Raw genomic sequence first — 13,475 nt, forward strand, 5'->3', positions numbered from 1 at the left:
TATACTCCATTTATAGTTACTATAAAATACTGGCAATATTCCCTGTGATGTACAATATATCCTTGTAGCTTATTTTATACCTAATAGTTTGTATCTTTTACTCCCCTACCCCTGTATTTCCCCTCCCCCCCTTCCCTCTCCCCTCTGGTAACCACTAGTTTGTGCTCTGTGAGTTTGCATCTTTTTTTGTTATGGCAAAATTTTTCCCTTTTTATGGCTGAATAGTATTCTACTGTGTGTGTGTGTATATATATATATATATATATATATATATATATATGTAATATCTTCATCTATTCATCTGTTGATGGTCACTTATGAACATTGGGTTATGCAGATCATTTTTAAATTAATATTGTGATAAATGTGATGAAGAAAAAAAAAGCACAGGGTACAATGAAAGTGTGGAAGAGAGGAAGTGTTCTGATTGGATCCTCCATGACAATAGACACAAGGAAAGACTGCAGCAGTTCCCTGCAATGAGTGGTTAAGGGAAAGCAGTGACATCAGCCAATGTCACTGAAGTCCCTCAATCAGCCAGCAAGGCCAAGTGCAGGCTCCAGGGACACTACTTAGAGCATTATGGGGATTAATTTGTTTTCAACTGAATGTTTATGAGAAAAATAATACTAGGTTTGAAAACAAAGGATTGTTTTAGACCCATAAAGGCCAGAGCGGGGAAGTTTTTAAAAATCGAATTGCAATCCTTGTGTCACTCTGTGCTGTGCTGAGAGAGAAGCCCATGGCTCGAGTACCATGTCATGTCACCATTTGAGCTTCAACTGACTAGACCAGCCCGGGGGAGTCATCCACTGGTTGACTGACAGCTGTGAGCTGGCCTGGTACATAAGCTTTGCTCAAAAAGGCACTCCAGGGGGGGCTTCCCTGGTGGCGCAGTGGTTGAGAATCTGCCTGCCAATGCAGGGGACACGGGTTCGAGCCCTGGTCTGGGAGGATCCCACATGCCGCGGAGCAGCTGGGCCCGTGAGCCACAACTACTGAGCCTGCGCGTCTGGAGCCTGTGCTCCACAACAAGAGAGGCCGCGACAGTGAGAGGCCCGCGCACCAAGATGAAGAGTGGCCCCCGCTCGCCGCAACTGGAGAAAGCCCTCGCACAGAAACGAAGACCCAACACAGCCAAAAATTAAAATTAATTAATTAATTAACAACAACAACAAAAAAGGCAGGTGCTTGCTTTTAAAAAAAAAAAAAAAGGCACTCCATACTGCATATTAGTTTCCTGGGGCTGCTATAACAAATTACCACACACTTGGTGCTTCACTTTTTATTTTTTAAAAATATTTATTTATTTATTTGGCTGCTCCACGTCTTTGTTGCGGCACGTGGGATCTTTTAGTTGCGGCATGCAAACTCTTAGCTGCGGCAGCATGTGGGATCTAGTTCCCTGACCAGGGATCAAAGCCGGGCCCCCTGCATTGGGAGCACGGAGTCTTAGCCACTGGACCACCAGGGAAGACCCTACACTTGGTGCTTGAAAACAACAGAAATTTATTCTCTGACAGTTCTGGAGGCCAGAAGTCTAAAACTGAGATGTTGGCAGGCCCACACTCCCTCTGAAGGCTCTAGGGGAGGACGCTTCCTTGCCTCTTGTAGCTCTGGTGGCCCTAGGTGTTTCTTGACTTGTGGCTGCAGCACTCCAGTCTCTTCTTCTGTCTTCACATGGCCTTCTCCTCTCTGTGTGTCTCTTATAAGGATGCTTGTCATTGGATTTAGGGCTTATCCAGATAATCCAGGATGATCTTATCTTGGGATCCTAAATTTAATTGTATTTGCAAAGACCCTTTTTCCAAATAAGGTAACATTCACAAGTTAAGGTTGTGGGATTAACCCATGAACATATCTTTTTGAGGATCACCATGCAACCCAGTCCCACCAGATAATGATTATTAGACCCAGTCATATCCGGGAAGATGCTGGAGAGTGACAACGATGCAGTCGGGTCCTCTCTTTATGGAAGTCTGGACCCAAGCAAGATATGCAAGAAATAAACACCTCCGTTGGAGTTGGGCAGAAGCCAAGAGACCCCCAAAGAAGGCAGTCAGAAGTCAGAGCAACGACCAACTGAGGCCACATCATGAGAATGGGGACAATTCTAGAGCTTCTCTCTCCTGGCATACCATTTTCATCGATGTAAGCAAAAATGTATCTTTTGAACCCTGCTCAATATTGTGTAACAACCTAAATGGGAAAAGAATTTGAAAAAGAATAGATACATGTATATGTAAAACTGAACCACTTTGCTGTACACCTGAAACTAACACAACATTGTTTTTTTGTTTTTGGTTTTTAAAATTTATTTATTTATTTACTTTTGGCTGCGTTGGGTCTTCGCTGCCGCACGCGGGCTTTCTGCAGTTGCGGTGAGCGGGGGCTCCTCTTCGTTGCGGTGTGTGGGCTTCTCATTGTGGTGGCTTCTCTTGCTGCAGAGCACGGGCTCTAGGTGCGTGGGCTTCAGTAGTTGTGGCTCGCGGGCTCAGTAGTTGTGGCTTGCGGGCTTAGTTGCTCCGCGGCATGTGGGATCTTCCCAGACCAGGGCTCAAACCCGTGTCCCCTGAATTGGCAGGCGGATTCTTAACCCCTGTGCCACCAGGGAAGTCCCTAACACAACATTGTTAATCAACTATACTCCAATATAAAATAAAGTTGAAAAAAATTAAATTAAATTAAATGTATCCTTTGTTTTTCATGACGTTTAATGTCTTGGACTGTGTCTTACAATAGCTGGTGTCTTAATTCTTGCTGCTGTGAGGGCAGCAATCCTGGAGTGACGACCTTGCCTGCAGGAAGGTGAGCGCCAAAAGCACAGGGCTCCAAAGCGCCAGGATGGGTGTCGATGGCTCCGGGAAACAGTGGAGCACTTTTTTCACTCCTAAGAACACAGGAGTTGGAGGAGGGATGAGACAAGAAGAGGATCAGACATGTATAGCAACATTCCCATTGGAGGAGTCAAAAGGAGGCTCCCCTGCATGATTCCTGAGCCGGCACGAGAACCCAATGCCAACGGCTTTGCAGTCTTTTAAGAAATGCAACATCGGGCTTCCCGGGTGGCGCAGTGGTTAAGAATCCGCCTGCCAATGCAGGAGACGCGGGTTCGAGCCCTGGTCCGGGAAGATCCCACATGCCGCGGAGCAACTAAGGCCGTGAGCCACAACTACTGAGCCTGCGCTCTAGAGCCCACGAGCCACAACTACTGAGCCCACGTGCCACAACTACTGAAGCCCGGGCGCCTAGAGCCCGTGCAGAGAAGCCACCGCAATGAGAAGCCCGCGCACCGCAAGAAAGAGTAGCCCCTGCTCGCCGCAACTAGAGAAAGCCTGCACGCAGCAGCAAAGACCCAACGCAGCCAAAAATAAAAATAAATGCATTAAAAAAAAGAGAGAGAGAGAAATGCAGCATCACCAGCATTCTCAAGGCACAGAGGACGATGGTGAGTGAAAAACACAGACCTCAGTGTGACTGCTTCGAAAAGTGATCAGAAGAGTCAGATTCTAAGCAGGAAGACATTGTAGGAATACCTTAATGAACTTATTTCCATTTTCCTTTTTATATATGCACAAGAGTGACATAGGAAATTTAAAACTCCGAGACTAAAAATAAAAAATAAAAAATCCGAGACTACAAGTATCCGTTGAAATTTTAAAGCGATAAGAAGTTTGCCATAGTGGGTGCACATTCTTTTCCTGTCTTCGTGGCATATAAAGTAACGATGCATCATCTTCTATCAGATGATATTTGGACTTGGCTTAAGACAGTATAGTCCAGGCCTGCACGAGGCTTGACAGTTTCCTGAGCAAACTTACTTCGGTTGCTTATATAACATGCGTTACCCCAGGTAACCCAGAAGGTCCCAAGTAACACAGAGTCAGACAAAAGTTGGACAAGAAACAGTGATTAAGCTCAAATCCTTGTGGGCTGTGAAAGAACACACCCCAAATCCTGGGTTAGAAACAGAAAAGGGGGGTGATTTGCCTCAAGGGCCTACAAGATCCCTCACTGTTTTATTTATTTATTTGGCCACACTGCGCGGCTTGTGGGATCTTAGTTCCCCCACCAGGGCTTGAACCCGGGCCATGGCAATGAAAGCCCCAAGTCCTAACCACCAGACCGCCAGGGAATTCCCCCTCACTGTTTAAAAAAAAAAAAGAAAGGTGAATTATTTAGGTATTTGCTTTAAGGCTGACGATCTTTAATGTATTGAAGCACAAACTAGTCTTTATCCCGGTGTTTCTCAACCCCTTTTCCTTTATTGCCCCTCCCCCAGTTACCTTTCCAGACTCTTTTTTTCTAATTGTCCCACTCCGTGAATTTTTTCTTATTGTGATAAAATATACATAACATAAAATTCACCATTTTAACTATTTTAAAGTGGCATTAACTATTGATACATTCACAGTGTTGTGCAACAAATACCACTGTCTGGTTCCAGAACTTTTTCATCACCCCAAACCCATTATTATGCAGTCACATCCCATTCTCCCATCCCCCCAGGTCCTGGAGACCATTAATCTACTTTCTGTCTCTGTGGATTTGCCTCTTTTGGACATTTCCTATCAACGGAATCATAAAATACGTGGCCTTTTAGTTCTGGCTTCTTTCACTCAGCATAATGTTTTCGGGGTTCATCCACGTTGTATATGTATCAGTACTTTATTCCTTTCTATGGCTGAATAATATTCCATTGTACGTATGGATGGATGGACCACATTTGTTTATCCATTCATCTAGTAGATAAACATGTGGGTTGTTTCCACCTTTTGGCTATTGTGAATAGTGTTGCTATGACCATTTGTGTTCAAGTGTTTGTTTGAACATCTTTTTCAGTTCTTTGGGATATATTCATAGGAGTGGAATTGCTGGGATCCTATGGTAACTCTATGTTTACCTTATCAAAGACCCACCAAACTGTTCTCCATAGTGGCAGCCCCATTTTGCATTCCCACCAGCAATATATGAGGGTTCCAATTTCTCCACATCCTCACCCACACCTCCCCCCGCCCACCCATGAAAGGTTAATAGCACACATATACCACGTATGTTTGTGTGCTGTAGCCCTTTGGACGGCAGACTTTGTGTCTAATGGAAATATTTGCAGGGGATCATAGACTCAGAAGCCTGCAGGAATTTATAAAAACACTGCTGGCTCACCAAAAACACATCTGCCAGCCCTTAGGGCCAGCAGGCTGCCAGGCTGCAGACACGGATTGGTTTTATTTTATTAAAATGTGTATAGGGTGGACGGAGCATCATTTATTCCATCGTTCCCCTTTTCCTTTTGATGGGCGTTCATTTTATGGCCAGCTTCCTACCACACATACAAAAAAACAATGTTCCAATCAACATCCTTGTCCTTAAGTATTGGTATTTTTATTTTTCTGGGACGGATTCCCAGGAGTCGGATTAATGGGTCAAAGGGTTTCGTTTCCATTTTAACAGATGTTGCCAGATTGCTTTCCCAAATGGTTGCAAAACTTCACATGTACCAGAGTGGCCTTTTCTCCATATTCCTGCCAGCACTTGAGAGCATTGCTCATTTTAGTTATGTCAGTCGGTCTGATGGATGCAATGTCTTACTGCTTCTTTAATTTGCATTTTTCTGACCACTGTTGAATTTGAAGATCTTTACATTCCTTTGTTGGCCATTTGGTTTCGCTTCTCTGTAAATAATCTGTCCATAATCTAAGTCCATTTCTGTCTTGGTTGTTTGTCTTGTTCAGGTCAATTTGTAAAAGCTCTTTAGATAGCATCCATTTGACCTTTGGCTTAATTGCAGAGAAGTGATTAAGAGTATCGTCCTCTGGGGCGGGCTGCCAAGGGTCGCATCAGAACTTAGCCCCTGACTGGCTATGTGACCTCGGCAAGTCATTCAACTTTGCCTCAGTTTACTCATCTGTGAAGGAGCAATCATCATCAACATCAAAATTCCTACCTCATACTGTTGTTCTAGACACCAGTGAGTTAATACAAGTCAATAGGATGGTGCATGGCACACACTAAGTTAGTCAACCGCAGTTGGTAACTCTTATTTGTATTACAAATATTTTTCCAGCTCCATCATTTGCACTGGCTTTATTTTTGGTATCCCTTGTCACATAAAACATTTTAATGTTGACATAGTCAAATACCCATCTTTTCTTTCATAGCTTCTGAGTTCCCAGGCTTGGTTAAGAAGGTCTCTCCATTTCCTTCATGATGAATTTCCTTGTTTTTTGTGTTTTTTTGAAGTTTAAAATTTTTTATTTTATATACAAAGAGTTAGTATTGTTTCCGAGGAAGGTAGATACGCTGGATGACCCATTCAAGAAGTTCACACTTAGTCCAACTTAATGAAGCCGATGTCCTTCCCATACTGGCGGCAACACTGGCGGCACATATTGAGGCTGTATTTCTGGATCAGATCGTGCCGGTTTGGGCCAGTTTGGACCGGTTTGAGCAGACGCGGCAAGAGCTAGAACCCTGGCCAGATTTTTTTGGATGGCTCCAGTAGAGCTGCTGGTGACCCATGTTGCTTTCTTGGCTGCAACTAGGCAAAAGGAATTTCCTTGTCCTGATAATGGGAGGCCTGTAACTCACCATGTCCCACGCTGAGGTGCACTGTCCTCGCAGCTCCTAGGTCCGTTTCCTCCTCTTCTCCCTCATCCCTCCGAGACGAGACCCTTAGAACACTTTCACTTCCTCCCTCTCCTCCTTTCCTTTCCCATCTTCCCCACTGAGACCCATGAGACCCTTTTCCTCCCCACCCCCACTCACCAATCTCTGAGGTTTGGCTGAAATAATTTAGTATTTGTTAGAACTCCCTTAGGGGAGGTCCATTTGGTTTCAAGAGTCCTTCTCTGTTACACAAATCCCTCTCTGGGTCCACTAAGATGTAAGACGTCATATGCCTGTGTTCTTAACACTGTTTTCTCTTTTGTTTTCTTCTTCTTTCAGTTTTCTTTTCAGGTTTAGTTGTGGTTTGGTAAGTCTTTTCTCAAGTCATTTCCTAAGATGAAGACCTGGGAGTTATAGTCTCTGAATCCTTGGGTATCCTTGACTCTTCTCCTTTTGCCTCAATAGATGGAAAGTATTTTGAAAACTGGATAGAGGATTCTTGGGTTGGAGTCCTTTCTCTCTTCTGTAGATACGGGTCCACTGTCATCTTTCCATAGCGTAGATGAAAATCTAATGCCAGTCTGATTTTTTTCCTTTGTGAATATCTTCTGCTTTCTGCTTGACACTTGTAAGATGGTTATCTTTCAGGTTTGGGAATTTTACCAGAATATGCCCACATATGACTCTTATCAGACCAGTCTGGAACTCAGTGAGCCCTGTCAATCTGCAGTCTCTGATCTTTAGTAATTTCAGGAAAATCTTCTCCTATTATTTGTTGATCTGTTGCTTATTCTTATTCTGGAACTCCTACTGTGTGTTCATTCATTCTTCAGGAGCTATCCTCCAACTCTCTTACCTTTCCCCACAGATTTCTATTTCTTTATCATTTTGCTCTATGTTTTGAGACATTTCTTGCACTTGGTCTCCCAGACTGTTCATTTGGATCTCAGTAGAGATTCTACTCACCTTTTGTTACCAAACTTGGGTTTGGCTGCTCGCCACTCAAAAGCCAATACTCAAGAGACAAGTGTTGGTTGGAAAGGAAAACTTGCTTTATTCAGGAGGCTGGCAACCTGGGGAGAAGGTGGACTTGTGTCCAAAAACCAGCTCCAAATGTTCTGCTTGACCAGGAAAGTTTTTAAAGGGAAATCATTTGGGGATGGGGTCAGAGTCTTCATCACCTCCCACTGTGTGCAGACTTTCTTCTGATTGGTTGGTGGTGAGGTAACAGGATGGTGTCCCAGGAATCTTGTGCTTGTCCTGAAGTTACCATCCTCCACCTGGGAGGGGGCCTTAGTTCCTACAGAAGAACTCAAAGATATTGTTCTGTGTATCCCTTGAGGAGGAACCAGGACCCTGCCCCAAGGCTGCACTATTGTTTCTTCACTGCTCCTCCTTTGTTTCTACATCCCCTCCCTTCCCTGAGAAGCAACTGTTCAAATCTGCCCTTTCTAACTCAGGGAAGGTCAAGGAGGCTGAATAAAGCCTATTTCCTACAAACAAGAAACAGGGGACACAGAAAGGATTTGTACCCGGCAGGTCCCCACAGGGTCCTACTCTGTTTCATTAGCATCAGATCCCACAGGTGAAGGGCTCAGTCCCACAAGACTGTTGGACTCAACCTCAGAAGAACAAACAGTCACAAACCAGATGGGGAAGAAAGCCTGTTTAAGGCCCCCTGCCCAAATCGCCCTACCTCAATTTTCCCAACATTGTAATGGCATTTCTTCATTTAAAAAATACATCATGGGAACTCCCTGGCAGTCCAGTGGTTAAGACTCCGTGATTTCACTGCCGAGGGCCCGGGTTCAATCCCCAGTCAGGGAACTAAGATCCCTCAAGCTGAGTGGTGCATGGCCACACACACAAAATAATAATAATAATAATGATATAGAGATAGAAAGTAGATTGGTATTTGCCAGGAGCTGGGGCAGCTCTATGGGGCATGACTGACAATGGGCATGGGGGATTTTTTTTGGGGGGGGGGGGATGATGAAAAAGTTCTGGAATTAGACAGTGGTGATGTTTGCACAAGTTTGTGAATATACAATAATAAAAATGGCTGAACTGTACTTTAAAAGGATGAAATTATCATTTCTCAGCCTTTTGTCTAAGATCAAGCGTCAGTATCTGTTTTCAGTCCGTGTTTTTAGTCAGTGAACTGTGGTTGAGGGCTGGAGGACAGCATTCTCAGGGAGTTGCATGCTGTCTTGGTTGCACGGATTGGGTGGCTGGGAATCCAGTCTGTGTCTGGAGCCAAGCTATGACCCAGGACATCCTGGTCACCTCTGCCAGCATGCAGCCATACCCGGGGACCTGCTGTGGCTTCCAGAATCATCTGGACCATCTCTCTTGGGAGTTTCTCCGGCTTCCCTCTGCCAACTGGTTGGTTCTCCCAGATTCCATTTTATTTCACTCTGTCAGTTATAAAGGATGGATCACTGGGCTGTTGAGATAGAGGGGAAGTGCTGGCTTAGTCCTCAATGGGAAAGACATAAGAAGGGCCTGGGCAGGAGTTTGAATTGTGTGCCCCGGCTGTCCTGCTGCTCTCAGGCTTTTTAGGCATGTGTATCTGAAAGAAAGTCTCTTGAGTTAAGAATATAAGAAAGTACATAAGATATTCAATAAAATGAATGACCTTAAAAAAAAAAAAAAAGATGAATTTTATAGCATGTGAATTATATTTCAGTATAAAGTATCCGTAGCTGTAAGGATCCTAAGCCCAGGACCCCTGTCATCCTCTCTGCATCCCCAGCACCTGGCCAATGAGTGGGAAAGCTGGAATTTCAACCCAGAAACATCTAATTCCAAAGGCCATTCTCTTTCACCTCCACCCCACGTTGATACCAGGTAGCCTGGCAGTGCTGAGTTGGAACTCTATTCTTTTGATAATTGAAGGTTGTTGAGGTTAGGAAAAGAGGCATGGTTCAATTTTTGTTTTAGAAAGATAATTTTTAGGAGCTTTATGTGAATATTCTTTGTTAGAAATGATAACAGTAGATAAGACTATTCAGCAATTTTTTTCTGGATTATAATAATTTTAGTTGTTCCGTTTAAAATAATTTTTTTTTTGAAATCATGACTGAAATGTCAGCTTCTATGGAAACCTCAGAGAGCAGTGTGATTTTTTTTCTCTCATTCAGTTTTTTAAAAATATGCATTTTAGTGAATTTTGAGATTGGTTTCCATCATTAAACAAAAGGTAGCTGGAGAGCGAGAAGAGGCAGTTGGGCAATGTTTGCCTGTGAAAAGTCAACCTGTCTTTAATGTTATTCTTCTACTTTTTTTAAGTTGAATTTCTCTGCTGTGTAGCACAAGAGGCCTTATGTGAAATTCTATTCTAATTTATAGGTGCTAAGTGGTTTTAAATAAACACATATGGCGTTCCAGCCGAGCTCTGTAACCACTGGCTGACAGCGGCATAGGACAAAGAGGATCAGACGCTGTGCGCGAGTTTGCTCGGGCCACCTTATCAAAGTTTCACAGTCTGGGTGGCTTAAACAACAGAAATTTTACTTTCTCACAATTCTGAAGGCCAGAAGTCCAAGATCAAGGAGTGGGTAGAGTTATTTGTTCTGAGACCTCTCCCCTCGGTTTGTAGACAGCCGACTTCCCCCTGTCCTCACATGGTCTTCCCTCTGTGCACGTCTGTGTCCTAATCGCCTCTTTTTATAAAGACACCAGTCCTATTGAATTAGGGCCCCACCCCGAATGACCTCATTTTAATTTAATTACCTCTTTAAGACCCCTTGTTCAAATACAGTCACATTAAGAGGTACTGGAGGGGCTTCCCTGGTGGTGCAGTGGTTAAGACTCTGTGCTCCCAATGCAGGGGGCCCGGGTTTGATCCCTGGTCTGGGAAATAGATCCCACATGCATGCCGCAACTAAGAGTTCACATGCCACAACTAAGGAGCCGGCAAGCCTCAACTAAGGAGCTCACCTGCCGCAACTAAGACCTGACCCAACCAAATAAATAAATAAATAAATATTTTTTTAAAAAAAGAGATACTGGAGGTTAGGACTTCAACATAGGAATTTGGGTGGAGGGGTGCCGCAGACCGGCTGCAGAAAGCTAGAAGTTCCTGGTGGTGAGGGGTAAGGAACTGAAAAGCACCAGTATGGGGTCAGAAGGGCCAAGACAACTGATGGTTGCAAGGCAAGTTTATTCAAAGAGCATGAATGTATATATAGGTTTAGTACGGAACGAATATCAGACAATAAATCAGTAAACCTTGTATTTCCAATAAATCAGTAAACCTTGTATTTCCACATAATTCTGTCGCCACTATCTATGCGCCACTATCTATGCGTCAGCATGCCTTATGGGCCATTCTCTGGAGATACAGACTTCCCCCTCAGGGCAGCACGTCCTTCTTCTGGGGAACAACCAGAGGCTCTTAGATCCAGAGCAGGCACCTGGAACGAAACTGGCCGCAAGCCATTCTCCTTTTTTACGCTCAATACCGCAGCGTCAGGAGTGCATACCAAGAAAGAGACAAGCAGTTCTCCGGAAAGCAGAAAGCTGAATAAGCTTACAGCTTGGGGGCCACCACAGAGGGGGACACAAATCAGCTAATAACTGACACCCTGGTTTATGTCTTGCTCTAAGGAGTTGTATTCGGTGAAAGTGAGGAAAATGTTTATACGAGAACTACCCAAGCTAGAGACGACCAGAAATCACGACAGACACTGGCTCATACCTAGTATTCCACCCTAACGCCATCCTCAGACCACAGCCTCTGGGGCAGGGATCTTGCCCGACCCAGGAGAGGACTGGGGACAGAGAGTGGGGGATGGGAGAGAGGATGAGCTAGAGAAGAGGGGCGGTTACTCCATAGATTTGTAACAGTTTTTTTTTTTTTTAAATCACGTGAAATTCACATAACATAAAATGAACCATTTTATTTTATTTATTTATTTATTTTAATTTATTTTATTTATTTATTTTTGGCTGCATTGGGTCTTCATTGCCGTGCATGGGCTTTCTCTAGATGTGTCGAGCAGGGGCTACTCTTCGTTGCAGCGCGTGGGCTTCTCGTTGCGTTGGCTTCTCTTGTTGCGGAGCACGGGCTCTAGGCGCGCGGGCTTCAGTAGTTGTGGCGCACGGGTTCAGTAGTTGTGGTTTGTGGGCTCTAGAGCGCAGGCTCAGTAGTTGTGGCGCACGGGCTTCGTTGCTCCGTGGCATGTGGGATCTTCCCAGACCAGGGCTCGAACCCCTGTCCCCTACGTTGGCAGGCGGATTCTTAACCACGGTGCCACCAGGGAAGCCCAAAACGAACTATTTTAAAGTGAAAAGTTTAGTGGCATTTAGTACATTCTCAGTGTTGTACAACCATCACCTCTATCTAGTTCCAAAACATTTTCATCACCCGAAAAAGAAACCCCCTGCCCTTTATCAGTCACACCCCATCTCCCCTCCCCCAGCCCCTGGCAACCACAGTCTGCCTTTTGTCTCTATGGATTTGCTTCTTCTGGACATTTCATACAAATAGGATTATACAATATGTGGCCCTTTGTATCTGACTTTCACATCATGTTTTCCAGGTTCATTTTTTAAAAATATTTATTTATTTATTATTTATTTAGCCTCCGCCGAGTCTTTTTCTTTTTTAAAAAAAAATTATTTATTTTTGGCTGCATTGGGTCTTTGTTGCTGCACTCGGGCTTTCTCTAGTTGCAGCGAGCGGGGGCCACTCTTCATCACGGTGCGTGGGCCTCTCACTGTCGCGGCCTCTCTTGTCACGGAGCACAAGCTCCAGACGCGCAGGCTCAGTAGTTGTGGCTCACGGGCCTAGTTGCTCCGCGGCATGTGGGATCTTCCCAGACCAGGGCTCGAACCCGTGTCCCCTGCATTGGCAGGCAGATTCTCAACCACTGCGCCACCAGGGAAGCCCAGTATGAAACTTTTTAAGATTGGTCTTTTTTTTTTTCCACTTAGCATAATGCCGTTAAAATCCACCGAAATTGATACATGTGTCAAATAGTCTATTTCTTTTCATTGCGAAGTAGTATTCTATGGCATGCACGTGTCACAGGCTGTTTAACCATTCCCCCTTTGAAGGACATTTGCAGATCCTTCTTCTAAAATAAAGTAAAAGCGTTACAGAGACAGTTGAGGCCTCCCCTCAGTCAAGTGTTCCTCCTCCCTCCGCAGAGGTCGTCTGTATCTTGCAGCTGCTATGCATCCTTCTCATCCATGATTTTTGTTTTGTTACAGATTGATGCTTCCGAAATCCATGTTATTTTGTTTAGCATATTTTAAACATTTTTTAAAATGTTATCATATTACATGTATCTTTTGGCAACTTGCTTTTTGCTCTAGATGTTATGCTCAAGGTTCAGTTCTATTGATACAGGTAACTCTGGTTCATTTTTTTCTTCCCTGCTGTGTATTGATAGTATTCCACTGGGTGCCTGTATTGCTGTTTATCTCTTCCCCTCCTAATGGACACTTAGGTTGTTTCACTATTACAAACAATGTTGCACTGAACATCCTTTACCTGCCTCCTTGTGAGATGGTAGCTTCATCAGAAAGACAAGAAGAATATTCAACAAGGAAGAAAGAGCTCAATCACCAGTTAGCTTTGGAAGAAGGGAAACTAACATTTATTGATACACTCAGTGCCAAGCATCGTGCCTGGCAGCTTAAGTACATGAGCTCAGCCTGGACCTGGGAGATCCCTAATGGTTGGGCAGCCTGAAAAGTTCTGGATTTATTAACCCCTAATGGGTCAAGGCACTCACCCTACTTTTTTCAGTTCACGTTGCTCATCTCTCACTTTGCATTGTTTCAGAACTTGAAAGGCAAAGACTCTGGAGTCAGACTGCATATATTTGTTCCCTCGGTTCATCACTTACAGGTCA

The 13,475-nt window shown here is 44.2% G+C and overlaps 1 pseudogene across 1 annotated transcript; it reads right to left on the bottom strand.

Moving 5' to 3' along the window:
- Positions 1-6,224: 6,224 nt before the first annotated feature.
- On the bottom strand, positions 6,225-7,966 carry LOC309640090 (small ribosomal subunit protein uS14 pseudogene; annotated as a pseudogene). The gene has a single exon. The product of its transcript is annotated as a small ribosomal subunit protein uS14 pseudogene (transcript).
- Between the last annotated feature and the right edge of the window lie 5,509 nt (positions 7,967-13,475).

The sequence above is a fragment of the Balaenoptera physalus genome, assembly GCF_965194825.1.
Source record: "Balaenoptera physalus genome assembly, chromosome: 12".
Lineage (NCBI taxonomy): Eukaryota > Metazoa > Chordata > Mammalia > Artiodactyla > Balaenopteridae > Balaenoptera > Balaenoptera physalus.